Consider the following 27,443-nt stretch of genomic DNA (forward strand, 5'->3'; position numbering starts at 1 on the left):
TGGGTCTGCCGTACATCACATCACTTTACCGTCGTTTTGGACATCTGTGCAGCTTTTAAGAGATCTTTTTCAGGAAATCTTTCTTTTTACTTATTTATAAATAAATATTGCTGATTTGGTCCAATAAATATTGTCGGGGTGGACCTCACAGCAGGACTCATCAGCTCCTCCACTGTGAAATGTGGACTGTAGTGTCCACATGTTAAATATTACACTGTGTAGCTTGTAATTAAAAGATGGGAAGTCCGTTTGTGAAGGTCTGAAGAAGTATTGAGGGTTGACAGTGGTTTGTGTCCAACAAATCTGCGGGCTGCTGCTGCAGAGAACCCCAAATATATGCCATAGCTCAGTAAATGTCAAAACCTCTCACCCCCTTGTGTTGCAGGTATCCCAGATCTCACTTGGGCTCCTTCCTCTACACCTTCTTTCAAATGAGTTGCTTCTGTACCCATGGCTTCAGCTCCCATAATGCCCAGTCCATTGCTGCCGTCCTGCTCTGCCTCCCTCCAGTCAGTCCCACAGCTCAGCCCTACCATAGCTACTCCAGTAGGAGCAGACAAACCATCAGCATTATTTAACACCATCAAAAGTGACTTTCTTGCTTCCTCCTCTTCCTATTGCCGCTTCTTCTCCTTCCTCCAGTCGCTGGAACCACTGCCAACTGATGGCCAAAACCTGGGCTCCATCTTCAACTTCTTGTTCCGCAAACGTGCAAACAATTTGTACCTCCCATCTCTCTCTTGCCTTGCCCATCCCTCAACATATGATTGCTCTTTCTTGCTTGTCCCGGCTGCTGCAAAGCTGTGCATTCCATGGCCTGGATTTTCTCAGTCTCTTCCATCTTCACCGTCTCACACTGGTGCTTGATTTTATCCCTGGCCTTTGACCCTGGCTGTGCCATCCCTTGAAGCATCCCTGACTCCCAGCCGTGCTCTCTGTTAGCACTTGCACTTCCGTTCACCCTTCTCCTTCGCTCTGCCACTTCTCCCTTCTCTCCTCCAGCCTTCCTTGCTCCTTGATTCAGAAGCAGCTCTGTGTCTTCCTCACCCATCACCTTCCCTGACCTCATCTGGTCCTCTCCCTCCTCGGTGCATCCCTGGGACCTTCATCTCCCTTGTGTCCTTGGCCACAGTGTTTGTCCATGACACTGAGCTTCATAAAGGAAAACTGCATGTGTTGTGTATCTGTGCATTCCTACCCTTGTTAACTTCTCACCTGCTCCCTCTTAGCGCTTTGTTGTTGTCTTTGGCTTATCTTGTGTGGTAATCTCTTCAGGGCACAGTGGTCTCTGTGTTCCTATAATTCATACCGTGGCTGGTGCAGTGCAGCCTTTCTGCTGTCAGGTACATGGGAACATTTCTAATGCAAACAACTAATAGCTAGGAAGGGAGTTAAAACATTAGAAAGGACTCCAAGCCCATGTCACATATTCTCTTGCAAGGAATGGGGAAAAAAATTGTTTATTCTGGCCCCAAATTTTAATCACCCAAGGGCTGTTAAGATAAAAATAGTCAGTTCTGCCTTCTGTTTATGGTATACTTGGTTGAGTGCAAGCCAATTTTGAAGCTGAACATACTGTCTGCTATTTTTGCTTGATTTTAGATTCCACATTTTAAATAGTTTCTTTAACAAGAAGCATATTTTCACTGATACAAACTTAGCTTGAGGAGAAGCATCCTGAAGTTCCAGCCATATTGAAGATCAGTGAAATGTAGTAAACTCTGGTTTTAAGGGTTTTGTTTTCTCCAAGAGCTGAAATGAAGAGTGTGTTCTGGCAACAAATGCTGGCACGTTGTTCATTAAAAGCTCTCTTCCGAGCCTTGGTTCCCACACACATGTGCCCTCATTCTTCAGCGGAGCTTCCAGGCAAGGGCATTGGCAGTGCTCTAGTCTGATCTTCAGCCATACAATTTGTCTTAATTGTCCTACTAGCATCTAGGCAAGACTTAGCTCACGGGTGGCCACAGCAAGGGGCCACATGCAAACCGATGAGCTTCTTAATGTGGCCTGCCCAGCAATCGGATGATTTAATTATCTGTGCCCGTCGTAGGCTGCCTGGCTGCTCCCCATCCCGCCTGCCCTCAGGCACGGCGGGCTTAACCACATGCAGCCATGGGGGCAGCTGCATTTGATCTTCCTCGCCAACGCTAGGGTCCAGCCCTGACAACAGCCTCTCTGTTCGATGCTTTCTTTCCCCTTCTTTCTTTTTCCGCTTCGTTTGGCACCGTGCCCCCAGCATCATTTGTGTGGAGGGGAGGATGGGCGAGTTGGATGGCAAAAACTCACAACATGGAGTTGGGTGTTGACAATCCCAATGATTAATTGATCCTCCGAGGATCTAAGATGATTTGCTGAAGCATCAATAATAGAAATCCTGTCATTATACACTATTTACTTGGTCTTTCTGCGGGAAGACATCTTGTCTCACTATGCGTCTGCGTCGTGCGCCTTAAAAATAGCTCAACCCCCTCTAACTAGCATGGAGTGCTGGGCTTGGGCTGGGTCTAGGTGGGACACGGAAGGCAGAGGGGCCACTGCCTGGGTCGTTTCACTGCTGAAAAGCTGTTTGGACACTTGTGGCACATTTGCCTGTAGCATCTCCTGCTCCTGCTGCATGTCAAGTAAGGGCAGGATATGGTGTGAGAGAAGCTGTAGGATCCGGATGACCTAGTGCCCGGGGCAGAGATCAGGGATGTCTGTGAGGATGACCTCTTGCCATCCTGATCTCTTCTTATCTGTCCAGGTTGAAATGCAGCTACGTGGCTGTCTCACTCCTACCTGTGGAGTTGGCTTTACTGCCTGTTAGCAAGGAAAGGAAAGTAGGTGACCCCCAGGTGAGACAGTGCTGATGTGCACTGCCTCAGGGGCTTTCCCCCATGACATGCTGGGTTCCCTCCTCTGCCTGTGCAAGATGAAGAAAGAACTCTTTCTGTTATTGGCATGTTGAAGTGCCTGTCTTGCTTCTGTGCAGGGAGGTAGGTGTCTGCTTAAGTGCATGTAGAGTATTTGTACATTCCTCTTTAAATGATGGTGTCAGACAGTGCTGCGTATTGATAATGCTCATCATGTGAACATCTCAAAGGCTTTGTAGGACCTTGAATAATCCTAACAACCTCTAGACTCTACCACAGTCACAGTTTCAACCCCCTCCTGACTCTCCAAACATGTGAAATCAATATCACAGATGCTTTTGAAATGTTGGAGAAGGAGAGGTGACCAGGCTGGGTCTGAGAGCACCATGTACAGCCCTCCCGGGGACAAGTGCACCCCCACATCTCCCTGTCAAGGTGGAATTTCACCTGGGCATTTTGTGGTGTTTTTCATCTGCATTAAGTGTAAGGGAGTCAAATATTTTCAGGTGGTGCAAGTCTCTAATGCTGGGCCAAGAAAGGCTGTCCTTTGACTAGTTAATGCATCTCAGACGTGCTGGTAGAATATAAAGTCTTCAACATTATTAATGCTTTAGCAGACACCTTAGGAAACATTAATACTCCTCTCTGCAGTTTGCTTTCATGCATGATGGTGCCTGGGGTGAAAGTATTTTATAGAGTTAGAAAAAGGACATCAAAAGGCATGAGCGACCTGCTCTAGTGGAAGATCTCCCTGCCCATGTCAGGGGGTTAGAACTAGATGAGCTTTAAGGTCCCTTCCAACCCAAACCATTCTATGATTCTATGAAAAGGGCTCATCTCTTCCAGGCACTGAGAATATTTCATTCTTTCACTGGTGTGGATCGGGTTCAGCTTCTGGATCCTGCTTGCTGGGTTGTTTTGGTGGGTTTCACTTCCTGAAAGCACTGATTGTTGGTGTTGAGTTGTCACCTGACTGGGAGATGCTCAACCAATGCCCCTGCTGTGCACTGCTTTCTGCTTGGGTCTACCTCTACCATGGCTCCGAAAGTACTCCGCTGCATGGCATGCGAGGCAGGAGCAAACCTGGGATGGCGAGATAGGCTGGCAGGATAGGACAGGTGATTTTAATTATTTTATATATAAATAACTTTCAGATAGTTTGCAAGTTTGGCAATAGCTACCGGTGTAGCAATGTGACCTTGTTACTCGTACCCCATTCCTCTGAGGGTTTGTCTCACTCACTTGTTTTTCCGTCTCTTAAATTAGACTGCAAGTGGTCGGGGAAGGGCCCGGGTCCTACCACAGCAATAACAAATAGTGCTAAAACATGGGTTTGAGATCTGCTGAGTCCGGGTGCGAATGAAAGCCCCAAGTATTGTGTTTTACCCTGGGGCAGTGTGGTCTGTCCCGTCCTCCGGCTCTCTGTGGTTTGCCCCATGTGAGGCTCTTTGCTGGCACAAAGCAGGGGCTGCCGGCATCGCCTTCAAGGGGGGAAATAGAGTGATGGGGAAGGGGGGGACGATGGGTGTCCTGGATTTTAGCACTTTGGGGAGTTTATTAGTGTTGACAGTGTGTGAACTTGACATCCTTTGTAATAATGCGGTTTTCAGACCTGCATTATTCATGTGCGCGCTCTGAATGCGGGCCCACTGTGTAAGTTTGGGAGGAAAATTAATTAAATAAATGTCAGCATCCTCGAGGAGCACGTGAGATTTCACATCACAGGGTAACAACTCCAGCTGCTTGAACCACCAAGGGGAGAAAAGGGTGGGAAGAGGAAGGTCTGCACTTGGGTGTATATCCTTTCCCTTGCCCTTAACTCAATTCCTGATGCAAACTGAAAAGACCAGTTAGAGAGAAGCGAGTCCAGCCACATAGATCAGTAATATTTCATATTTTTGTTAATAATTGTCATTTGTTCCCCTGCTCTTTATTTATGGCATAAATAAACATGGACTGGATGGTGCTGGATGAATTTATCACGGGAAACTCCTTTTCACTCTTAGGTTAACGTTTAAAATTAAACCATAGAGCAGATGGCTAAGGATGCATTGGCTGGATAAGCCAGACAACTGCACCGGCGGATTGAAATGTAATCACACCCATGAATATTATTTGAAAGAGTAACCGATAGTTGTGAAAGTCGTGTTTCTCTTGAAGCACAGGGTGAAGCCAAGGTATGAAGGGACAAATAGTGCCAGGAGGAGGATAATCCTGCGCTGGTTTGGGTTGGAAGGGACCTTAAAGCTCATCCAATTCCAACGTCCTGCAGGACACCTTCCACTAGAGCAGCTTGCTCCAAGCCCCTGTGTCCAACCTGGCCTTGGATACTGCCAGGGATGGGGCAGCCACAGCTTCTCTGAGCACCCTGTGCCAGCACCTCAGAACCCTCACAGAGAAGAATTTCTGCCTTATGTCTAATCCCAGTCTCCCCTGTTTAAGTTTGAATTCATTACCTCTTTTTCTGTCACTACACCTGCCTTGAGTTCTGTAGCTGGAGGCTGCAGCTTCCCAGGCTGGGAGTGATGACAGGACTGGCTGGGGACTCTTCTCCAAGGAGAATGTTCCTATGGTGTCACCCAAGCTGGAAAGAAAAAAGGAGTAGCTATTGCAAGAGATAACACTTTGTAGTAAAAAAGTGTGCAAAGAAGTAGAAAAACTGCTTGTTAGGTCAATTTAATTCTTGATTATGATTGCTGTAGTTGTTTCTGAAGTCCTTGCTAAAGGAAGTTGTCCGTAAGTGTGGTGGAGGTCATCAAACTTATGGTCCAAGCCCTTGACTTTCTTCATTCTTGGTGTTACGCTATCCTCCAACTCATTGAGGAGCCATCTTTAATCTAACATGTCTGTGCAGGGCTTTCAAAGTAAAGTGTGCTTGTGTTGAATGGTAGAAGCCTTTCTTTCAAAGCAAAGCAGGCGAGGGCAGGACCTGAGGGACTTGTGTCTGCACCGTGGTGAGGATCAGGAACTGCTCTTCAGGTGCATGCGGCAGGTGGCTGGGATAGTGAATGCTGCATCCCTGGCACGGGTCAAGGCCAGGTTGTATGAAGCCTTGGGTGACATGGTCTAGTGTGAGGTGTCCCTGCCTATGACAGGAGGCTGGAACTGGGTGGTCTTAAGGTCCTTTCCAGCCCAAACCAGTCTACGATTCTATGTTCTACGGTGAACATATGGGAAAAGGGAACTGGGTGATCTTGCACAGGTCTGCACGGTGTGTGCTCGCTCACAGAGTCAAGTGTATGTGGAGTCCTTGCAGCACTCCAGTGATACTGAATTGCTTGACGTTGTGGGAGCACTCCAAGCTCGGTCTCTTTGAAACTCAAGAGCGTCAGTGTTATCTGAAGCACAGCTTCGGTATAAACTCAGGGCAAACAGCATCCTCACCTCCGGGTTCCGAACACCAGGATGTGTTGTTACACATAGTAAGCACACAGGGCAGGGGCAGACAGAGGAATCAGTGGAGGCAGGAGAGCCCAGCAGCCCTGAATGCACTTTCCCACTAACACTGAGAAGCAACAAAATAAGATTTCAGGCCATGAATGTCCCGTCATTGAGAAAGGGGAGTTTAGAAATAGCCTCAAAGATAAAGGAGGGCATTTATCCCCACGATTGTTTGGCAGAAAAAGCGATTTACATAGTCTGCTGATGGTCAATCAGGAGCATGCTACAAGGGGCCTGCTGGTTGTCTCAGACAGAGCTGACGGTTTTACTGGTTGAGTTTTGTTTCAACTTAATGAAGTAAGTACTTTGCTTGCGCCCAGGCGCTGACGGGGAAGGTTTGTAAACTCCTTGCCTTTGTTGGGGTGACTGAAGTATTTTTTTCTTCCTTTGAACCAGCCATTTTTGTTTCTCTGCCATAGACAAAGGGTACGTTTACTGTAAAAAAAAAAAAGTAAGAAGACAAAAAAAAAAGAAGAAAAAGGCTGTAAACCTGGTTTGCATCTTGAGTCCTGAAAAGACCATTTTCTAATGCAGGAGAAGAGGAGAGCCTTAGAAAAGGCAGGAGGCAGGGATGGAGGGCGAGGGGGTGGGGAGCTGGAGATTTATGGCCCTTTGAAGGAGAGTTTTTCTGCAGAGCATCCTGCCCGGGTGCTGCAGGCTGAGGCGGCGGCTGGACCGGGGCTGGGACCTGCACCTCATGGAAGACCCAGTGGGAGCAAAGCTGGAAGTGGAGGTCCTGCCACCTCCATCCCACCTCCAGTATGGTTTTGGAGCCAATAACCTGGACCTCCTGGCGTCAGTGAGATTACAGCCACCTCTGCTGATGCGGATGTTTAGCTTGAAATCATCACACGACCTGAGGTTTTTGAGGTTGGGGTTTTTTGTGTCTTGATGTGGAAACGGCTGTTGCAGTTTGATACCAGCCTGCTCTGGAACACAACAGCCTGCCCGTGCTCAAAGAGAGAGGGATGCATCGGCAGCCCGAATTCTGCCCAGCAATACAGTAATAATTGAAGATATTTAAAAATGTATGTATCTTCCATCTTTCCCATATGGGCTCCTTAGGCAACATGACCTTATGTGGCCATTATCTGACCTCTCTTACACTTGGATTACTCGGTACAAAGTAAATTTATGGTTGTTTATTCTCTCCTCCTATCAGCTATTAGTGCCTAATCATATGGTCTATCGATCAAGTGATTAATCGCCTGCCTAAAGAGGCAGCAGGTCCCGGGGAATGCTGCACTGCACCAGCCTGAACTTCAACCTCTTATACAAACCGGCAGAGTAAAGGCATTAGTCACTGCCTGAAGCTCGGGGTTGGTATGCCGCGGGAACGCCGGGAGGTAAAGCCTCCGGCTTTCTTCAGCAGCCCACTTTGTATTTCCCTTTCTTAATGGATGAAACTCCACCTAGCTGAGCGGGCATACAGTTGTAAATGGGATGATTTCCAATGCATCCTATAAATAATGATCAAAGAGGAAAATATGTGGGCCTTATTACAACAGTGCCCGCTAGTGCTGCTATAATTAAGGGTCTGTCAGTATTTCTATTATAAACCCTTATTTTCAAGGGTTTATAACTCGGCCATAAAATTTTGCTCTGGCTGAGACTTGGCATAAAACGTCCCAGCATGTGACCAGTTTTTCTTGTTACCAAATTGTTAAAAAACTAGCACTCAGCCCCGTTGTAGTTCTAACAACATCCCCGCACCTTTGTGTTTCAGAACTGCTCTTACTTCTTAAACAGGCAGCTTACTATTAAAATGAAATTAGCATTCAAAAATCAAAAGTGTGCGCCGAGCCCCTCTGCTCTTTATTTTAACTCAGCCTTAGAAAGACAAAGCCGCAAGCCAGGCTCTTTCCTTCCCTCGGGATTGTTTAGCAGGAATTGTTGTTTTGATTGTTTTGCTGTTCCAGTGAGGCGCTGGCACAGGGTGCCCAGAGAAGCTGTGGCTGCCCCATCCCTGGCAGTGTTCAAGGCCAGGTTGGACACAGGGGCTTGGAGCAAGCTGCTCTAGTGGAAGGTGTCCCTGCCCGTGGCAGGGGGTTGGAACTGGATGAGCTTTAAGGTCCCTTCCAACCCAACCCAGTCTGGGATTCTGTGATTCTGTTCCTTTCCGTGTGTTTTTGAGTTGATGGCATCCACTCTGTTGCCATCAGCCCCCATCTTGGAAGGGCCTTTTTGGGTCACGGCCCTGCCTGACTTTGCAAGGCTCGCCAGTTCCATGGCAGGTACGTGCTTAAAGCAGCAGTTATTAAAACCAGTGGGTTGATTTCAGCCATCAGTGGTTCTGTATAAGTCCAGAGTAACTGTAACCAGAGGACATGGGTGCTTAGTATGCTTCCACTTGGCCAGAGTGCTGAACTACCTTAAGTGGATTTATTCATCTCTCAGTGATCCATGCGCATTAACTCCTGCTAATGAGAACTATGGCTTTGTTGAAGGGTGGAATCTGGTGTTCACTTTGAATGAAATTGGGGGAATTTCACTCTAAAAAGACATGCTAATTTTGAAAAATGTGATGTTGTCATACCTGTGCCTCCCTGGCTTCAGCAGGAGCACATTCCATTTCCAGAAACGTGTCCTTGATGTGTTAGCAAAGGACAGCAAGTTGGCTCCAAAAGATGCAGCCACTTAAAAACATTGATTCTCCCAGGACAACACGCCAAAATGCAAAAATAAATTAAACATAAGCAGATGCTGTGCCTCCTTTCCATTTTTGGCTAGCACATCCCATTATGGGACTACTAGTGGGACACCTGAGGATGACTGACATTTACTCAAACTTAAGGCCTTATTGCACTGCCCTGGCAGAAGTCAGAAGGATCCAGGTTTATGCTGGTGTTAAATCTGAATGTTTCCCTGGCTTCTTAAGGCATGTGTTGCATCAAGGTGTATTTTTTTCCTTCAGTGCCAGTTTGGTACTATTTCTCTTTTTTTACTATTTATTAACATCAGTTTAGATTTTCCAAAGGAGCACAAGGGAAACAGGGACCCAGCTCCTATGGAAAATCCAAACCTCAACAAAACCCCTGGAGTTCCTATACCCTGGCAGGGCTCCCATCCTCCATTTCCAGAAAAATCATTGAGCTGAGGCTAAGAACGCTCATCTCGTGCCTGTTGAGTGTATTGTCTGAATATAAACAGTGATTCTGGAGCAGGGAAAGAGCCTGCGTCTGAAATGGGTTTACACTGGCTAAGAACTTGGGCTTCCACACTCAGCTTCTGACACTACTTGAAAGTAAACACTGAGCTGAACTATGTGGTGATTTAAAGGGTGGTTTAAGATGTGGTTACCAGGCAGTTGCTCTTAGTCTCACAAGGTTTGATGTTTTCCTTAAGGTTCCAGGTAGCCAAAGATTTCCATGTGCGTCTCAGCACATAGAAATAAAAAGCGAGCAGAAGAAAAAAAGAGGAAAGCTTGAGTTTATGACTCTTGAGAGAAGCCTGAAAATGTTTCTTGTCTTCAGTTTAATGGTTCAGAAAGCAGAAGGCAAAGAGAAAAAAAGGAGTTTGAAAATGACATGATTTTTGAGATGTGACATATGCTTTTCCTGGGCTCCGGGTTGGCAGGAGGAGTTGCATGGTGGATGCAGCCCCGCCAGAAAGCAGGTGCTGGAGCCGAAACCAGCCACGCTTCCTCCTTTTCAGCAGAGTCGGATCCATCCAGTCGCTTTTCCTTACTCCTGTGCCTCCTTGTGCACATTTGCTGCAGGTTCTGTGCAGAAGATACAAGAAATAGTTCTGGTATGTGCCCTAAAAGTATCACGTTGCTTGAACATTGGTTGAGATGAGAACCCTGAGGCTACGGATGGGCTAATGCTGTTACCCTGTGTTGACTAGGCGTACGTAGGGTTGTGTGTCTTAGAGCTGCAGGAGGGCCAAAAAATCTTGGGACAGAAATAAACGCATCTGCTGGGCAACCCGAAACGCTCACTTTTATGTGTGGCAGGCCAGAACGTGTGGGTGAGCAGTTTCCAGGATGACGGTGGTGGCCTGGGTGCTCCTCCAGCTTGGCACAGCATGGAGTTGGATGGGAAGCTGGGTTCCCAGGGAACACCAAACAGGCTGTGCCAGCCACCATGGGGTCATTTCTTCTCCAGACGGGGGTTTGGCTGATGTAGCAGCACGTGTGTATCCTTCAACACACTGTGCCTAAGCCGGAGGGGCTCCACAGTGATGGTCCTTGAAACCTTTTGTCCCTTTCCTCCAGGTCTTCAGGACTCTTCATCAGGGACTGTAGTGATAGGACAAGGGGTAATGGGTTCAGACTTAAACAGGAGAGATTGAGATGAGCTCTTAGGCAGAATTTCTTGCCTGTGAAGGTGCTGAGGCCCTGGCACAGGGTGCCCAGAGAAGCTGTGGCTGCCCCATCCCTGGCAGTGTTCAAGGCCAGGTTGGACACAGGGGCTTGGAGCAAGCTGCTCTAGTGGAAGGTGTCCCTGCCCGTGGCAGGGGTTGGAACTGGGTGAGCTTTAAGGTCCCTTCCAACTGAAACCAGCCTGGGATTCTATAATTCTATCCATCTAGTGTCACCAAAGGCCATTCCTCCTCGAGGACAAAGCAGGACTTCCTCTTTGTCCCTTTCCTCCCCCCTAAGAGTGTTACTTATTTAACTGCAAAGAAGGGACAGCTCTTCTGCGCTGCACATTTTTGGGTGGCGTGGCTGGGAAGAGCTGACATCCTTATCCATGTGGGCTTATGTAAAGGAGCACAGAGGGCAGAGTCTCAGCGGGTGCAAATTGCTCTTGCACAGTCATCGGGGGAGTTTTGTGGATTTATACCAGGCTGGGAATTCCACCCTCTTTCCAGCCCCCAGTTCTGGAAATGCTTTTCTCATTGTGTGAAAAGGGAGCTAAAGATTTTACCAATTGCAAATCTGGTCCCTTAAATATGATACTTTTAAAAGTTCAGCAAAATCTAGGGGCTGGGGGCAGGCGGGGGGGTCGGTGTTCCTTATCGAGTTGAGGAATGGTGGGGTAGCAGCAATTTCTTCATCACAGTTCGTCTGGGTACCATTGGAAGCAGAATTTGTCAGTTCTGAAGTGCACAGATTAGAAAGGAATGTGGAATTTGGAAACGTGGCAGCTTGTAGCACTGTATGGTTTAAATTAAACCTTTTTTTTGGAAAGCAGAATCGCTGTAGGCCACATTTAGGGGGAAAGCAACAGCAGAGAGGGCTGGCTGTGGTTTTTGCTTTGCTGTGTAACTGGTCCACTTTCCCTTGTTTTAACACAGATATTTTTTTTTCTAAAAGAGAGAGGGAGAAAAAATATGCCTTTGGACTCCTTCCGCCCAACCACACAGCTTCTTTGCTGACCACAAAGAGGAAGCTTGGGGTAGCAGCCATAGGATTAATACCCACTGTCTCTTAACCCAACAGGGTGTGAAAACATTTTATGAAGTCTTTGTTTTTCCTCTTTTCCCCCCTTTTCAGATGGAGAGTGTGGCTGGATTTAGACATCTCGAAACAAGCACATGGTTGCCTTGCATTGTGTTCTTCAGAGCGGGGGGGTCTAAACCACCTTGGTCAGATCTGTCGTTTAAAATCTCATTGCCCCCATCCCTGGAGCTTTTTGCCTTTGCAGATCACCAACAACTTTGTTGGTGTCGCTGAAACGACAGGAGATATAAAACTGGGTCTGCTGCGAGAGCTCTGAGTGTAGATCTTGATCAGTTGGAATATAATTGTTCTTAATGAAATGGAGACGCCTAGCTCTTAACTGAACAGCCTTTTCTTCTTTAGAAATAATAAGATTAAGATTATGGATTCTATTAATCATTTGATCAGCTTTATTCATTCATCTTATTTCCTTTACATGCAAAAAAGCCCTACTCTCTCCGTGCCTTTATCTTTTAAGATGATGACATTTCCATATTTCCCGGTGCTGTAATGTCCTGGGCGTAATATACAGATTGCTCCACTCCGATATTGTAAACTGACTATTTCCATGTGCTAAGTACTCTCGGTGATGAAGATCTTAATAATGTAATTAACTAAACTGTGTCTTTATGCTCTTCCTCCTGCCTCCCTTCCCTGCCACGGCCTCCCGGCCGGCTCACTTACCACAAATGGCATCAGCCGCCGGGACGTGCCTGTGTTTTGTGACCCCGGTGACAAGGAGGTGTCACATAGCACAGAGCAGAGAGGTTCATGCGCCTCAGAGTCAAAAGTGGGATTCAGATGACCCGTGCATTAAGGGAATCTGCTTCCTTGGCGTTCTGCGGGAAAGATGCTGAAAGCAGGAGTTTCGAAACGCTGAGGGGAATTATTGGGAGAGGAATTTGTTCCTTCGCAGCGTAGCGACAGCATTGTTATTCCTTGCTTGGATGTGCTGTTGGGAAGGTTTTATTTTGTTGTCATTAGAGAAATCTCTCTGTTGTTATAACGCTTCCTATGTGTGAAGAAATACAGACATAATGTGTATCTAGTCCATTAAAACACTCTTTGGGAGCCTCCACCTGTGGCACAGCCTCTCTGTACTGCCAATATTTTGCTGAGTACTGTTGGTAATTCCTCTCCTTCTGCATTACACAGATTAGTAGTTACAGAGGGTTTAACACCCCCCCCCCCCCCCAAAAAAAAAAAGAAAGAGTAACAGTGGTAGGTTCTCTATAACTTCTGTTAGCTGAGCTGGAGAAGTTGCATCGCGTCTTGATCTGTTTCATCTTGGTAGAATTATACTGTAACTAATTGAATCCATTGATCACTGTCTTGTTTTTTTCCATCTTCTTCTCAGAGGATTCATTTCATAGTGTTCCGTACATCAGTCAAGAAAATGGCTGCAGTGGAATTACCAGGGTTGATAATAAAGGTAATTTAGCCCAGCTGAAATTATTTTTTATGTATCTAAGTAGGGTAACGCATTCACATGTGCTGCCTTAAATCTAGTGATGGAATACCTGCAAGGGCTAGACTGCAGGATCCTGAAATAACTCTTCTTGATGACCACGGAAAGTAAGAGTAGGTGACCAAAGGACCTTTTGCAGCCTGACAATGATCATGCAATTATCAAACCATGTTAATTTGATCAAAGAACTGGCCCGGAGCAGCGTAAATAACCTCTGTTTTGTGCACTTCATGGAACAGGGAGTATTTTTGGATTAGATAGCAAGTGCTTAACAAGCAGGAATAGCAGTAAGCGTCAGGAGAAGCTGTGTGTGTGTGTAGCTGATGGTTAGAAGTCTTCTATGATTCAGGTTAGAAATAGGAGCCAAATCTGGCCTCGGTCAGGAGGGTTTTACCGTGGATGTCTGGTGGTGGCATTTAGTCCTTACTAACTAACAGTTTGGAAAGGGATTCTCCTACTAGATTAGGGTTGGTCTTGTCAGTAATACGCAAGACAGGATGTCAGGAGATCTGAGCTGAGGTCTGCCACAGATTTCCAGTACGATTTAGGTCAAGTTATCTAATCTCGCCTGCTGACACAGTTTCACCCCAAGACAAGGTGACAGGAGAGTTTGTAAAACGTTTACTTAACAAAGAGGCATTTTTACTCTCTCATTCTCACCCAGGTCAAGGGCTGAAGGCAAGAGCACAACCGTCTTCTGCTGACAAAGCCACATGCATGCTTCTTGCTCTTGCTCCTGCCTGAATTCAGTCCTGTGGGGCCAGTGGGCAGGGTGGCCACGTCCAGCCCTCTGAGGTGACCAATTCCTCTGGTCAGTGGAGTTCGATCCCAAAAGGAGGTATCCCTGCTTGCAGTCTCTCCCTGGCAGCAGAGCAACAGCTTCTGGAGCTGCTGAGCTGCCTACAAGCACACATGCCCTTTGCCTAGATCAGCACTTTTTTTGGACAATGTACAGTATTTGCAAATGGGAACTGACAATGGAAGAAATACAGCAGAGTGAAGGGTTTAATATAAAATATTTATACAGTAAAGATCTTTCATCTTTTGTCAGTCGCAGGGTAGGGAAGTGAGGAATGTATTGGGAGTACATTACCAAGAGTATGTTATAAATTAAAATCTCAAATTGAATAATACTGGCTGCTAATGTGCGCAGCGTTGGAAATGAGTCACTTCTGAATCAATGTAATTTACTGTGCCAGCTGAAAGATATTTACAAAAGAAGGTACCTTCTTCTTGTTTTTTTTTTACTTAGATTTTATTCAACACTTACGGATAGCCTGTGCTGTCAACACCAACTAATTTGTCACGGAGAGAAAGTCACAGCCGTTAATACAGAGCTGTTTCAAAAGCTCTTAGGAAACAGAAAGGTGGCCTTTGGGCCACATGAGTGGTCAAACAGTTTATACTCACTGTTTCCTCTCAAATTTAGTACTGGTAATTAGTAGTGCAGCAATTTTGCAGAGATTAGTTAGTGGGAGGGAGCACTCTGTCTATTTTCTTGTAGAACTATTGAGTACAAAAATAACTGTTTCTGCTTTGTCCTCCCAGCCCATGTCCTTCAGTGCATGTAAGCTTTTATTTGGGCACTGTAACCTCAGCAAAGTGTTTGGTCCCATGGCCATCAGATGGTTCCCATCATTTCAGCAGGTTGGTCTTGGAGGTGGTATTACATAGTTGAGGCCAATATAGGGTTTATTACCTTGGAACACCCAACTTTTCAGGTGCAAAGTGGTACATCCACAAAGTGGGACTTGGCAAAGTGTAGATTTTGAAAGCTTGTTAGCCAAATGCTGTGCATGAGTTGGTGTCCTCTTGTATCTAAAAACCATTTTAGCAGTATAATTAGTCCTGGTACAGTGCTGTACTCGTGTTTGAATGGCTTCTGGTTCCTGGTGAGGGTGGCTGCCACTATTTAAGACAATTGTCACTGCACAGACCATTTGGTTACATATAGCTAACATGACATAAGATAACCATACATTGGGAATGGTGGGTCAAATATCCAGGCACATAAAATGTAATGAAGGAGAGATGAATGGAAGAAAGCAGGTTTCAAAGCCAGTCTAAATTCAGATTTCTGCTTCTTTCCTCCTTCTGCCATTGATTTTTGCCACCTTGTCAAGCAAAGAAGGATGCTCTGGGAATTTCTGTCCTAGTCTGAACTATGTCAGATTCTTATTCCATTTCGTTTTTGCCACAGACTCTCTGATCCAGGCAAATATTTTGTGCTTAGGTTCACCTCATCTAACTTTGTCTGCTTTAAACTCAGGTGCTTGGTCTAAGATGGTTGTCTAGGCTGGTTTTGTTGCTCGGTGGAATGGGAGAGGCACCCCCGAGGGCATTTCAGCCCAGCAAAATCCTTTCACAACTGCCTGCCTCTCACTGTCGACTCCAGAAAGAGCAGAGGCACCTCGCTTTGAGATGTGCCCAACCATTAAACAGCCACATTTAGGTGAGACAAATCTCGCCTTCAGTCTCTCTGCCCTTTAGTGTTTTATCAGTGCAATAGAAATAGTTTCAGATAGAGATGGTGGGAGTAAGTAGACTGAAAGGGGAGGGATATATATATAAAGACTGATGGAACTTTCCTCTCCCTTTACTTATCGAACATATGTAAAGGTAACTGCAGACACTACCAAATTAGTTGTAACTGTGGAGATGCAGGTGATCTTCTGATGGATTCATGGACAGGCTTCTATACATAATAAAATATGTATTAAGGTCATATTCTAGCAGAGCAGTAGGGAAACTGGAGTATTCTTATGTCATACTTTTTTGGTAGCAATGCTTCTGCTGGGTTGCATCACTGTCTGTAAATTTTATTGATTATAATTAAGTCAGTCTGCGTTGTCTCTAAGAACCTACATGGGTTTAAAAATCAATACTCCTCATATTCATCAGGGGAACCAGTTTGAAAAGGGATTATAGTGGGAATAAGCAATGCATTTATAGCTCTGAGTTTGTGTTTACAAACCATTAAATGTTGGCCTTCTCGACAGTCCTCATTTAGGGGTCGGAAATGTTTTTTTCCCCATCTTTTATCCCGTGAACAATAAGGAAAATTCTCCTTCCGTGGTTACCTGCCCTAGCTTGCACCTCCTGGCTGGAGCTTTGCTTTCTTAGTGAGCTTTCATGGGCATGGAGAAAGCCTTGGACAAGCAGGAACGTGAGCAGACATACTAAACCCAGCGGTGAACCCACTGAAGTCCTCTCAACTGGGTCACTTCTATGGCAGCATCCTGTTGTCTTAAAGGGGTTTATCAGTTATCTCACTTGGCTTGTTTTGCTACCCAGAAAATATTGCAGTTACAGTTATTGGAGGCTCTAACAACCATGGAAAGCCAGAGCAAAGAGAAAATGCTAAGGGTACCTGTTACTATTGATTTATGGTTGAAGATTAAGGCCAGATTGCCCTCTCCTTATTTCTTTAACAACCTGGTCCATAGATAGGCTTCCTCTGAGTCAATAGGTTCCTTATGTAGGTGTTATTTACTGAGGATAATGTTATCACAGTCTGGTGCACTAAATATGTATAACTCACCTTAGGGAGAAGATGTGAAAGATCTTTGATGATATGAAAGGTGTGAACACTAAGGAGAGTGAAGGATAATTTAGGTTGGGACTTGGGAGTACAACTAAAAACCATCCCATCAAAAAATACAGTAGCTATGGAGTCCTTCCCAGGAGGAAATTTAAGTGTCCTTTAGTTTGAGTCTCTTGAAAGCAGGAGAAAGGAGTGAAATTCTCTTTGTAGGCATTGATCTGTGGACAAAGAAGTGGGTTGGGTGATCTTAGCAAGCTTTACTACCTTTGTGTTTTGTGCAGTGCTTTGATTCATATTTGATTTGGCCTATAATTGATCCACATAATGCACAACGTATTGCACCACTGATGCTGGCTTACTATTTCCATACTGTGCCTTAGTACATACTAGTGGGGACTTTACTAGATTTGATTCAATTTATTGTATCAACGATTTCAGTTTTAACGGCTCTCTAGCGTGGTAATGGAATGGCACAGAACAAGGCATCCTCTTAGCTTGTGAAACCTTGCAGGATCCCAGGGGAGTGAGATTCATGCATGGCTCCTAACTATGTTTGAGAAGCTGGTGGTTGGAACATTTAGGCATCCATCCACATCCCCAAAATAACCATAGGAAAACTGGCATTTAAGTGTCAGTATGAAAAGACCACAAAGGAAAGACCAAGGGAAACTGGGCTTAAGTAGGAGTCAGAGTGGTTTCGAGATCACATAGCAAACCAACTTTCTCATCCTAGGCACTGTTCTTCTACATCATTGACATTTTGATTGTGTCTTAATGCAGGGAAGCTTAAAAAGTAACTGGCTGAGCTTTGGGTTTTGTGCAGAGCCATCTGATACCGCTCACTACTAATAAATGCACACATATGCATGCATACATACAGTAGAAGGAGGTGGATATTGCTGAAGAAACCAAAAGAATCCCATGTGAAATAATAGAGCTTTTCTTTTTCTGGATTCCAGCCTAGGCAGCTGTAAAGGTCTGGTCAGAGCTGGCTTTGGGCAGTGGCAAAACCTGCAGGCTGGGCTTTAAAAAGCACACAAGGAGTTGTGAGAAATGTTCTTCAGCTGCAGTTCTTTGGCTAGAAACCACTGTCCCAGGCTAGGATGGCCTGGAAATTTCTCAGGAAGATTTGAAGGGACCTGAATAGCCAAGCTTACCTCAGGCCATTGACAATGGAAGGTCTGGTGGTGTCTGCCATGCCAGCATTTTCCAGTGTACGCGCTCAGCTGTAATGATTCATGAGAAAAGAAGTTTAACTGTGGTCAGTAGTTGAGAATATGTCTTTGTATTCTCTTATCAATGTTTTTCATTTGTAGCAGGACTTGGCTTGTTTGTTAATATGAAGTTCTCCATTTATTTGGAAAACAAGGTTTGACTTATCGCATTGTTTGGCAGGAGAGAAGAAATGCAACCCCCCTAAAGCCCGGGAACAAGTAGAGGGAAAAGTTAAGTTTCAGGGAAAGTTGCTTGGTCAGTGGGAATTGGCACACTGAAGTAAGCAAATCAGTGTCCACATCTTGTTTGCATCAAAGGCAAGATGATGGTGAAGAGACTTAACCTGACTGGTAACTCAGGAAGATGCAAGACAGTTTTACGCCTCAGAAATGTTTTAAACCACAAGCATTTTGCTAGGACATTTAAAAATATCACAGCCTTGCTCACTGTGAAAAGTAAGATACCCATCATTTGTCTTAAACTAGCGATTGCAAAGTTCACAAGCTGCTGTGCAACGTTGATTCAGTTGTACTACCTGGTGTAGTACCAGCTAATACCGATGAGTTATTGAAATCACTGAGTTGTTCATGTGACTTTTGCAGACAGCACTTAGATTTTTTAAAACATGATCTGCCACAACATGACGTGGCATCATTCCCGTTTTACCAGGGGAGAAAGGGCAATGCTAGTTGGAATCTGCATCGTGTGCAAAGCTGATGCTAGGACCCACATCTCTTTAATCATAAACAATTCTCTTTTAAACTCTTCCCATTGACTTTAATAGGGCCAGGGTTTGATTCCAAGTGTTTATTCTTTATTCCAAGCTCAAAGATGCGTATTTTTAATCTGAATTTGAATATATGTTTCATGGCTTATTCATGCTCTGAAATACTTCTTGGCAGAGTCACCTAGATTGTGCAAAATGAGGCTTCTTTTAATGCAGAAATATTAAACAATGTGTGCCGGAGCACAGAAAGCTATTTGGACACAGGAAAGAACTATAAACATAGATTTGATTGTGATTGAACCCAAAATAGTGGTGTTAAATTCAGGTCTGGTTCAGACACTAAAAAAAATAATCTGCATTTTCCAAACTACGAGGATAAAATCAATCTGCAAAAGTATTTTAAGTTTGTAATAAAAATATCATTGACAAAGTAAAGTGAAAATAATAAAGTATATTTAAAATTACTTGGAGGTGTTCTTGAAAATTTATGACCTCTTTCCAATTGGAGCTTATTTAGCTGAAAAAGCCGTTTAAGAGCCTGGATGTAGTCATTTTTGTGCCTTGCAAGAAATGAGCCACAGGGCAAATGTTAACTTGTCTATTCAGAAACACAGGTACCTTTGATTAGACAGAATCTGTTGGGTTTTATTATTATATGTGAGCTGCAGTTATACAGTATTTATATTTTCTTACTACACAAATGACTGTGATCAAGCTCTCTAGTTTTACAGTGCAATGAATGGTTTAAGATCCGCAGGCTCTGCCCATACCAATGTATGACCAGATCCACATCCTTCCCCTCCTATGACCTCTGCTGCCAGCAGTCCTGCTAGAACATCATTCTGAGAACACCTTTTTTTGTGTCCCTTTTTCAAACACAAAATTAGGGGGCAGCAGCAACGGTTACAGTCAGCCACAGACTGGTTTGGATCTCAGATTAGAGCTCTGTAGCCAACAGGATACTGAAACTGATACCAAGACCTTGGGTCATCAATATTTTCCATTACCATAACTGCTGTTTAGCAATGTCTGGTTGATAGAAGGAGCGTGTGTGATTGAGGCCATGTTCATCTCTTTGCAAGAGAAAGAATTATGGCATTCATAGATTGGAAGAGAGTGGGTGATAAATAAAACTGAGGCTATCCAGAAAGCCCCAGGGAGCTTCCTCTCTGCAGAAAGAATAAGAAATTTATAGATGTCTAGAAATTACAGTTGAGCTTTTTGCCTTTTTTTTTTTTCTTTTTTTTTTTTGTGTTAGCCTCTTTCAGTCATAAGACTAGAGTTCAATTATCGGCACAATAAATATTCCTGTGAATCGGCACTGTGTGTTGGCAGCAAATTTGTGCTTCTTAGAAAGGAAGGAACATTTAGAAAACAATAGTTTGCCATCAAACTCTATCCTAAAGTCAGAAAGTGTCGGAGCCCAAAACATGTGTGTTCTGGAGGACTCGAATACAGGCAGATTAATGCAAGTCTGCTTTTGAAAGAAGGTTCTTAAAATATGAACTATTCATCCTAAAACAATGCCCTGCATCTGTGTTGTTTTCAAAACAAAGCAAAACAGTTACTAAGAGGCTCTTTTTGCTGCTCTTAGCAAAAGGCTGCACAGTAGGACTATTACCTGCAAATCAATTTAATAGATCAATCATTATGCTGGAAATACCACTTGTAATCGTAAAGTCTGTCACCTAAGGTGAGTTCCGCTTGCCAGATGGGAAATGGGAGAGATTCTAGTTTTTTTTTTCCCCCATCTTATACCTTTTGGAGTGGTTGCTGGGCTTATTTAGAGTATTCCCTGGAAGGTCTCCTTACTCTTCTAGTAGAGTACCGACTGGCTGAGGCTGGGCTTCTTCCCTGCTCCATCCTGGGCAGCAGATGAAGCCTGCTGATGAAATCAGAAGTTCCAAGAGAATTTAGAGTCCTGGAACGTTTTGATTCATTTCTCAACTGCTAGGCTTGGCAAATGCTAGAAGTTCATGTCTTCCCCAATATAGTCCATTGACTGACCCATATTGACTCGTTTTCAGCACTGTTCCTGTTTGGCATTAAATTTCTAGATCTGTAAGCAGTTTCTCTTAATTTAAGAGAGACATGACTGTTCTGGGCTCAAGAAGGTCTGACAAGAGGGAGTAGAAGTCATCCCGACTGTACACCTTTGGCCAAGGGGACTGTAATTCTTGGATCCAGCTAACACAGGCTATTTTAAGAGAACAACTTGGCCTCTTTACAGTAAACTTCTTCGGGGGAGAGTTCATTGCACCTAGCAGGCCTCAGCCAGTCTGGATCAGCGTCTGACATTTGAACTCAATGCTCCTAACACATTTGTCAGCTATACATGCACGCAGCAAGATGCAAAATGCTTCAATAGCTTCACATTTCCAGGCAATTCAACAAAACCTGATTCATTAGAAGCTATACAGGTTAGACGCCCATATAGATGTGTTTATTTAATATTTCAGTGGCTCTGCGGGTGTTGGATGTTGCAGGAACACAACTGCGTTAGCACCATAGCCATGAGAGTGACTGCTGAAGTTAGAGGTACCCACTGCAACAGGCTGGGGAGTATCAGAGTGGAATTTTACAAATGACAGTCTAGAGAGTTATAGTTGCTTAAAGAACAAGGCTGGAAAATTTGCAAAAATCTGTTTTCAATTATTGTAGGTTTTTTTTTTCTTTTGGGTTCGGCTTTAATTCCTCCAGGGGAATTTGAGCGCAGTACCTTAGTTGTTGCTTTGTAATCCTGCGTTCCTGTTGCTTTATTAAATACCTGGAGTTATAATCTTGTTTATGAAATCATTATTATCTCTCCAGTTGCAAATTGCAGCATTACGTAGAGGAGTGATTATGGCATGAGGCATGGAAAAATCGCATATGCAAATGGAGCAAGTTAAGCATAATGATGGTTCAGTCCCATACTGGGTGAAAAAACCATCACTTTGCTTTTCAGTTGAAGTATTCAGGTTTATATCAACTTGCAAACTGACCCCATTGTTTTTATATAAATGCTCCAACTGCCTGAAACAAAACAAACAAAAAAGAAGAGAAAACAAAAACAAACTGTCTCAGAAAATATATTATAAAAATAGATTTACTGCTATAAATAGAATAGTTTTACTGTGGTTCCAGAGCAGAAAACTGCATCTTTAGAAATCGTAGATGCTGAAGTCTAAGCACTTTTGTTACATACCATTTAAAGGCAGAATTCTTTTAAAGAGTCATCAACTTCTGATTTTGGGTGTGCAGCATTAAGTAAGAAGTGAAAACTACCATATATGTGTACTTTTTAAATGGAGGTTACTTTGCAGAAGTAAAAACTTCATAAAATGAAAACTGTTTAATCCTTTGGGTAACTACCTCGCTGCCTAGAGTGTTGCCGTGTGATATTCTCACCCAGCGGCAGTGCAGCTGAGCTGGCCTTATCCCGGAGTCTCCCTGCCCGCCCTGCACGCATTCCCATCTAATCCAAGGAGCAGGCAACCTCATTTTGAGACCGTCTTTTTCATCCCCTGCCTTGTTTTTAAGTGTAGCTTTAATGTCGGGTTGCTTTGGACTCTTTTCCGTCTAGAAGGGAAATAGGGGAATATAAACAATGAATGGATCTTATTTTCTTGCTAGCATCTTTCCCTGGCAGGGGTGTTAAAACCATGGCTTGTTTTCCCCGGCATTAAGAGGATTGTTGACCAGCTTTCAGAGTTGACAAGGTCACTTGAGGTACTGTGACGACAGGGCATTTAGGTACAGTAGTTGATCCTGTGTAATGTTAACCCAGGAAGCAGGGGGGAAACTGGGATGATCTTTCTCCTGATTTTTCTTGCCTAATTAAGGGTGTAGAAAAAGCAGACATTGCAACATAACAAAATGTAATTACAGAGAGGTTGCCTGGCATGTGTCCACTAAGAAACTGCACCTCCCCCCCCCCCCCCCCCCCTTTGAAAATAAATATATTTGAGTTCCTTTCTGAGCAGTTCAAACCTTTGAACAACTCCAGTGCTCGTGCCTGTATCCTGGAGGATACAGCTGCATGCGTCAGGGAAGATGTGCAGAGTTTACATGCTGGCTTGCCTGGGATTTCGGCGCTGTGTGGGGTTCCCTCCGTCACTCGCTGGTGCCAGCATCCAGAAATATCGGGCAGGTTGGGCCAAGAGGAAGTCGGAGCTGCCCTGCTGAGGGAAGGAGACGTCTGGAATTCCTATTCCACCATTCACAGCCCTAAAAAGGGAATTTTTTCTTTTTTTTTCCTTTCCTTTCTAATGGTGCTCTGTCCCTGTTTTCTTTTTCTTGCTCTGTTGCCTGAGGGAGAGCCAGAAAAGTGTGATTTGGGGAAGTCAGTGGGGCCAGCAGATCCAGATGATGCTGGATGCTGACATGGAAGCAGCTGTGGCACTTGGTGCACTCACAGAACACCATAGCTGTTAATTCGATAAAATAGCTTTTCCAATTGAGATATCCATCCTGGGACAGCTGATCTTTTGTACTGCACAGCCCAATCATGTCTTTAAAGCAGCAGCAGCACCAGAACTTCCTGGAGGGTGCCCGCACTTCACTGAACAGTTTGGCAGCTACAGCATAGGCCTGAGGGATACTTTCAAATTTCCCTGTAATTAATGAGCACCTCTGCACTTATGGCAAATTACAGTGTCTGATGTAGAATGTTGACCTACAGCTGCCCCATGCCAAGTAGCCTATTTAGACCTATTTATTTCTAAATAGAGCCTGTAAATGATAACGGGAAACTTCACTATTGATTCATTTACTCCTAAATGCTTCCTCTTTCAGGTATTGAAGTTGAAATAATATTCCATAATCCTACACTTAGGCTGATCCTCAGATTTATTGTACGTTTATTATGTGAAAATTCTCAAGCTATTTAACATTCCTGTAAAGCTAAAGAAATTAAGAGATGGAAAGGACTTGTTTGATCTTGCCTTGTCGGTACATAGCATTTCCTATAGAGCACCGATTATCTGCTTTACTTCTGAATGTCCTATGCCATGAAAAACCTTCCAGTTCTCCAGAATGTTGAATTGCCAGGAGTTTCACTGACTTTTCCTACTGCTGTGCAACAGTGCAAGCTCTTGTATAATCACTTCTTTGCTGTCACTGCTGTGCTTGTTTTGACATTATACTTCTGCATTTTTTTTCTGTCTCTGCATTTATTTGGTTTTCTTACTGTGTTTGTCCATTTTTCTGAAGTGAAATTCATTTTGTGCTCAGACTACTTCCAAAATCCTAGCACCTTTCTTTGTTTCTGTGTTCTTCTGGTGCAGCAAACATCTGTTTCATGGCTCTGCACAATTTTCATTCCTTTCCTATTTTTATTTTAACAAAGATTTTAAGTAAGATGGGACTCTCTTTCTGACTCTCCCCTTTCCTCAGAGTACTTTACTAAGTGAGTAGGTTCAGCTCGGGAGGTGATTGTTAGTAATTTTCATATGTTGCAGCAAGTTTTCAACCCATACAATAACTTCAGAACCAAGTCAAAATACTGCTGCGCACGCAGAATTTTATGAGAGTTTGTACTAAGTACTTTGCCAGAATCTAAATATACAACTTCTATTGTTCTATTAATACTGTAATTCTACTTGATATACACCATAGATATATCTAGTTTGTCAAAAAATATCCACGCTAAACCAGTGATACTAATTGGTTCAGGCAGCTCAGTTGTCTCCTTTATATGCTTTGATTTTATTCTGTTCATTTTTTAATCTGTAAATATTAGTTTGGACTGTTACTGTCAGGATTTCTCATCCCTTCTTTCTGGAAGATTTATATCACACTTGTCTATTTTTCCAGTATACAAATCTCTCACCATTTCTCCATGAATTTCTAGAAATAATTATTTATGATTTGGAGGGCTTGTTAGATAATTTAGTAAGATATTTTGAACAATTAAGGACAGTAGGTTGTGGATAATAATTTTAAGCTTGATCAAAAGCCCATGGAAGCCAAGTCTTCCAAGGCTTCAACTACTGTATTAATTTTACGGAGATCTGACTCCCTTTCTTTGCTGCTGGCTTGTTGTCTCACTTTTCACATAGGGCAAGATCATGGGTTAAAATAGTGCAAATCAGCATAAGTCTGTTGAAGCCTACTGTACCTTTGGAGGAACCAGTCCCTTAGGGTTAGGTGCCTTCCTTTCCCCATATATGCTGCTGGGATAAGAACTACTTTCCTCACAGGAGTGTTTAAGGCTTAATTTTTTATAGCATATAAAGTGCTCAGAGATGTTCAGATGAGGGATGTTGTGAAAATGCAAAGTAGTATTATTGTTGATAAATTATTTAAAATATTGTGGTCCATTGAGAAAATACTAGTTTGTAGGCAGTGAAGTGGTTAATGCGATTGCATCTCTTACAGGTTTCACCAGATACACTCACTCACTTACAATGGATAATTGTTAGCTCTTGTTGTGCAGATGCTGTTGCAGATGGAGCCCTGTACCTGCATGCATAGCAAATGAATTAGACTGGCAATCCCCTTTATAAAGCATAAATATGTAATTTGTTCAGCTGTTGTAATTAAATATGTATGTGTGAAACAGCCACCATTCAGGTCATTAATGATGCGCCATGCCAAATTAGAGCTTACAGACAGTAATGTACATTGTTGTGCAATGAGGGAATTGCAAATAACATAGCTAAGCCTTTCCTAGTAAAGTGATGGATTCAGTGGCTTTAAAAGGAATATTTATATTTCCAGCATTTTGATTGCTTCAGTCTATATTTACATTGATGCTCAATGAAAAAGATACAATTGGATGAAATTTTTTCTGTATTTGTTTTATACTCTTTGAACATGATAGAATACCCATTAGGTACGTGTCACACAACATTTATTGGGTGTAACATTTCATACCCGTTGGTAATATGCTGAATATGTTGCTATGATCATTCTTAAATATATAGTCAATTAAGATCTGGTAAGTACCTTTTCTTCAGCATAATGTAGACAAACACCATATCAAAGCACTTGGACAATTTTAATGCTTTCCATGTATCTGCTTGTTAATCTTTGGACTTCAAAGATATGACTGCAGAAGGAACCCTCACTGTGGTAAACAATGTATATATTTCCATGGAAATTCACCTGATAAAATAATTGTAATGAATTAAGCTTGCCAGTCTAGTGGGTTTATTTGAAATGCATGATGACTTAAACATTAGGCTTTCTTTCTCCTGTCCACATTCTTTGGTTCTTTCTTTATATTTACAAGAAAAAAAGGTAATTGTGCTTCAAAAAACCCCTTCCTTGAATCTTCTTGAAATAGCATAAAGTTAAGAGGCAGCTGGTTTTGCACAGCAGCTAACAAGCAGAAGGAAAAATCCTAACTCACTACACCTTAAATGCATCTCAAACCATCCTTCCTAAGCTTGTCTTCTTGTCTGTTTAAAATAGAAGAAGGTTTAGCATCCGTTTTGTTTTGACGGCTGGTTCCGAGTATACAAGAGCTAATCGTCTTGACCTTTCGGACAAACAGGGCAGCAGGAGGAAGCATCTCAGAGTTAATTCTGTCTTGTTCGCAGTGGGAACAGAACATTCCTCTGTGATCCTCTTTCACATGATTTGCTTGGGCCTCCTGGAAGCCCGTCCTGATACTATTAGCACTGGGCTTCTTAGGTCTAAAGGAGATCGATGGCCCTGACATCACCTACCGCTTATGGGCTGCCGTCAGGTTGGACTGGGCAAGCAGAGTTGTTAGGACTCAAGTAAGAAAAATTCAGAAGAAACTTTCTGTATTAGTCATTAATTTTCAAATTTTCACCAAATTTTCTCCTGGACTTCCTCATTTAAGAAGAAAAGTGTGTAGAAAATGGGATTAGTTGATAGACCATTTGTGGGAATTTACAGTGAGTTTACAACTCTTAAAACCTAGATTAAGGGAGTGATAGGAGTAAAGATTTTTTTCCCAGTTTAGAGCTATAGCAAACTCTGTGACTTTCTACATAACATCTAATTTAGTAGATATACTCTGTGACAGAAGTCAACTACTTCAGTGGCTTAAGTATGTATATTAAAGGCAACACTAATAATCATTTGTATAACTCTCTTTGCATTTTAGTTTAATTATAATATGAATGTGTGCTTGCTTTTCTTGCATTTCTTCATTTATTCCTTCCTTAGTAACTCCACTTTGTTTCTTTGTTGGAGACACTTTCCCAAAGTACAGTTTTCTCTGTTTGCTCATAGTAAAGTCTGCCTGATTTACGGCACGAACGAGTCAGATGTGCAGGGTCTTGGCATGCTCGCTTGCTGCATTTTAACACTACGATTACTGGTGCATTGGGAAGCCATTTCAAGGATGACCGCAATGATAACAGCCCGGAGCACAGCCGGGCCTCCTGTTGGGTTCCCATAGTTTGTTTTTCCCTCTTAACCTTTCCTTTCTGTAGTGATTTTATGAATATTGAAGCTGCTGATTCATGAGTTGGGTTGGTTGGGTTTAGCTACCCTTATTTGTGAAGACTCCAAGTCATGGTTGGTTTGGAGGGTGGGAGAGGGGTGAGAAAACCTATTTTCGCATCCATTGAGCAGCGTTGCGTCACCAGTACAGCGCTGTGTATTTCAAAACCTATTAATTTTTGCTGCTGAAAGACATCCTGTGTGCGACCGCTTTCCTACTGCCTCTTTCCAGCAGAGGAGTAGCTGTCTGTGAGCTTTTGTGTGCGTGTGTCCGAGGCCAAGATACCGGCTCAACTTCAGGCACAAGTAACACAAACCAGGGGCCGGGCAGACAGAACTAACTGGCGGCACTGTGGACGTTCACTTAACAAAGGGTTAATGTGGCTGTGCGGAGGTGCTCCCCTCAT

At 43.6% G+C, this 27,443-nt stretch overlaps 1 protein-coding gene and 1 long non-coding RNA gene across 14 annotated transcripts in view; one reads left to right on the plus strand and one right to left on the minus strand.

The window, feature by feature from the left end:
- The window catches only part of NFIA (nuclear factor I A), a 249,792-nt gene that overhangs the window by 37,182 nt on the left and 185,167 nt on the right, over nucleotides 1–27,443 (plus strand). The window lies entirely within an intron of this gene.
- Nucleotides 5,332–27,375, minus strand: LOC134163027 (uncharacterized). Its single transcript, XR_009964535.1, has 3 exons — nucleotides 27,012–27,375; nucleotides 17,849–17,912; nucleotides 5,332–5,436 (listed from the first exon to the last, which is right to left on the minus strand). It is a non-coding gene; the product is annotated as an uncharacterized LOC134163027 (long non-coding RNA).

The sequence above is a fragment of the Pezoporus occidentalis genome, unplaced genomic scaffold, assembly GCF_034315485.1.
Source record: "Pezoporus occidentalis ecotype Australia unplaced genomic scaffold, CSIRO_AGI_Poc_V1 ctg198, whole genome shotgun sequence".
Taxonomy (NCBI): Eukaryota; Metazoa; Chordata; class Aves; order Psittaciformes; family Psittacidae; genus Pezoporus; species Pezoporus occidentalis.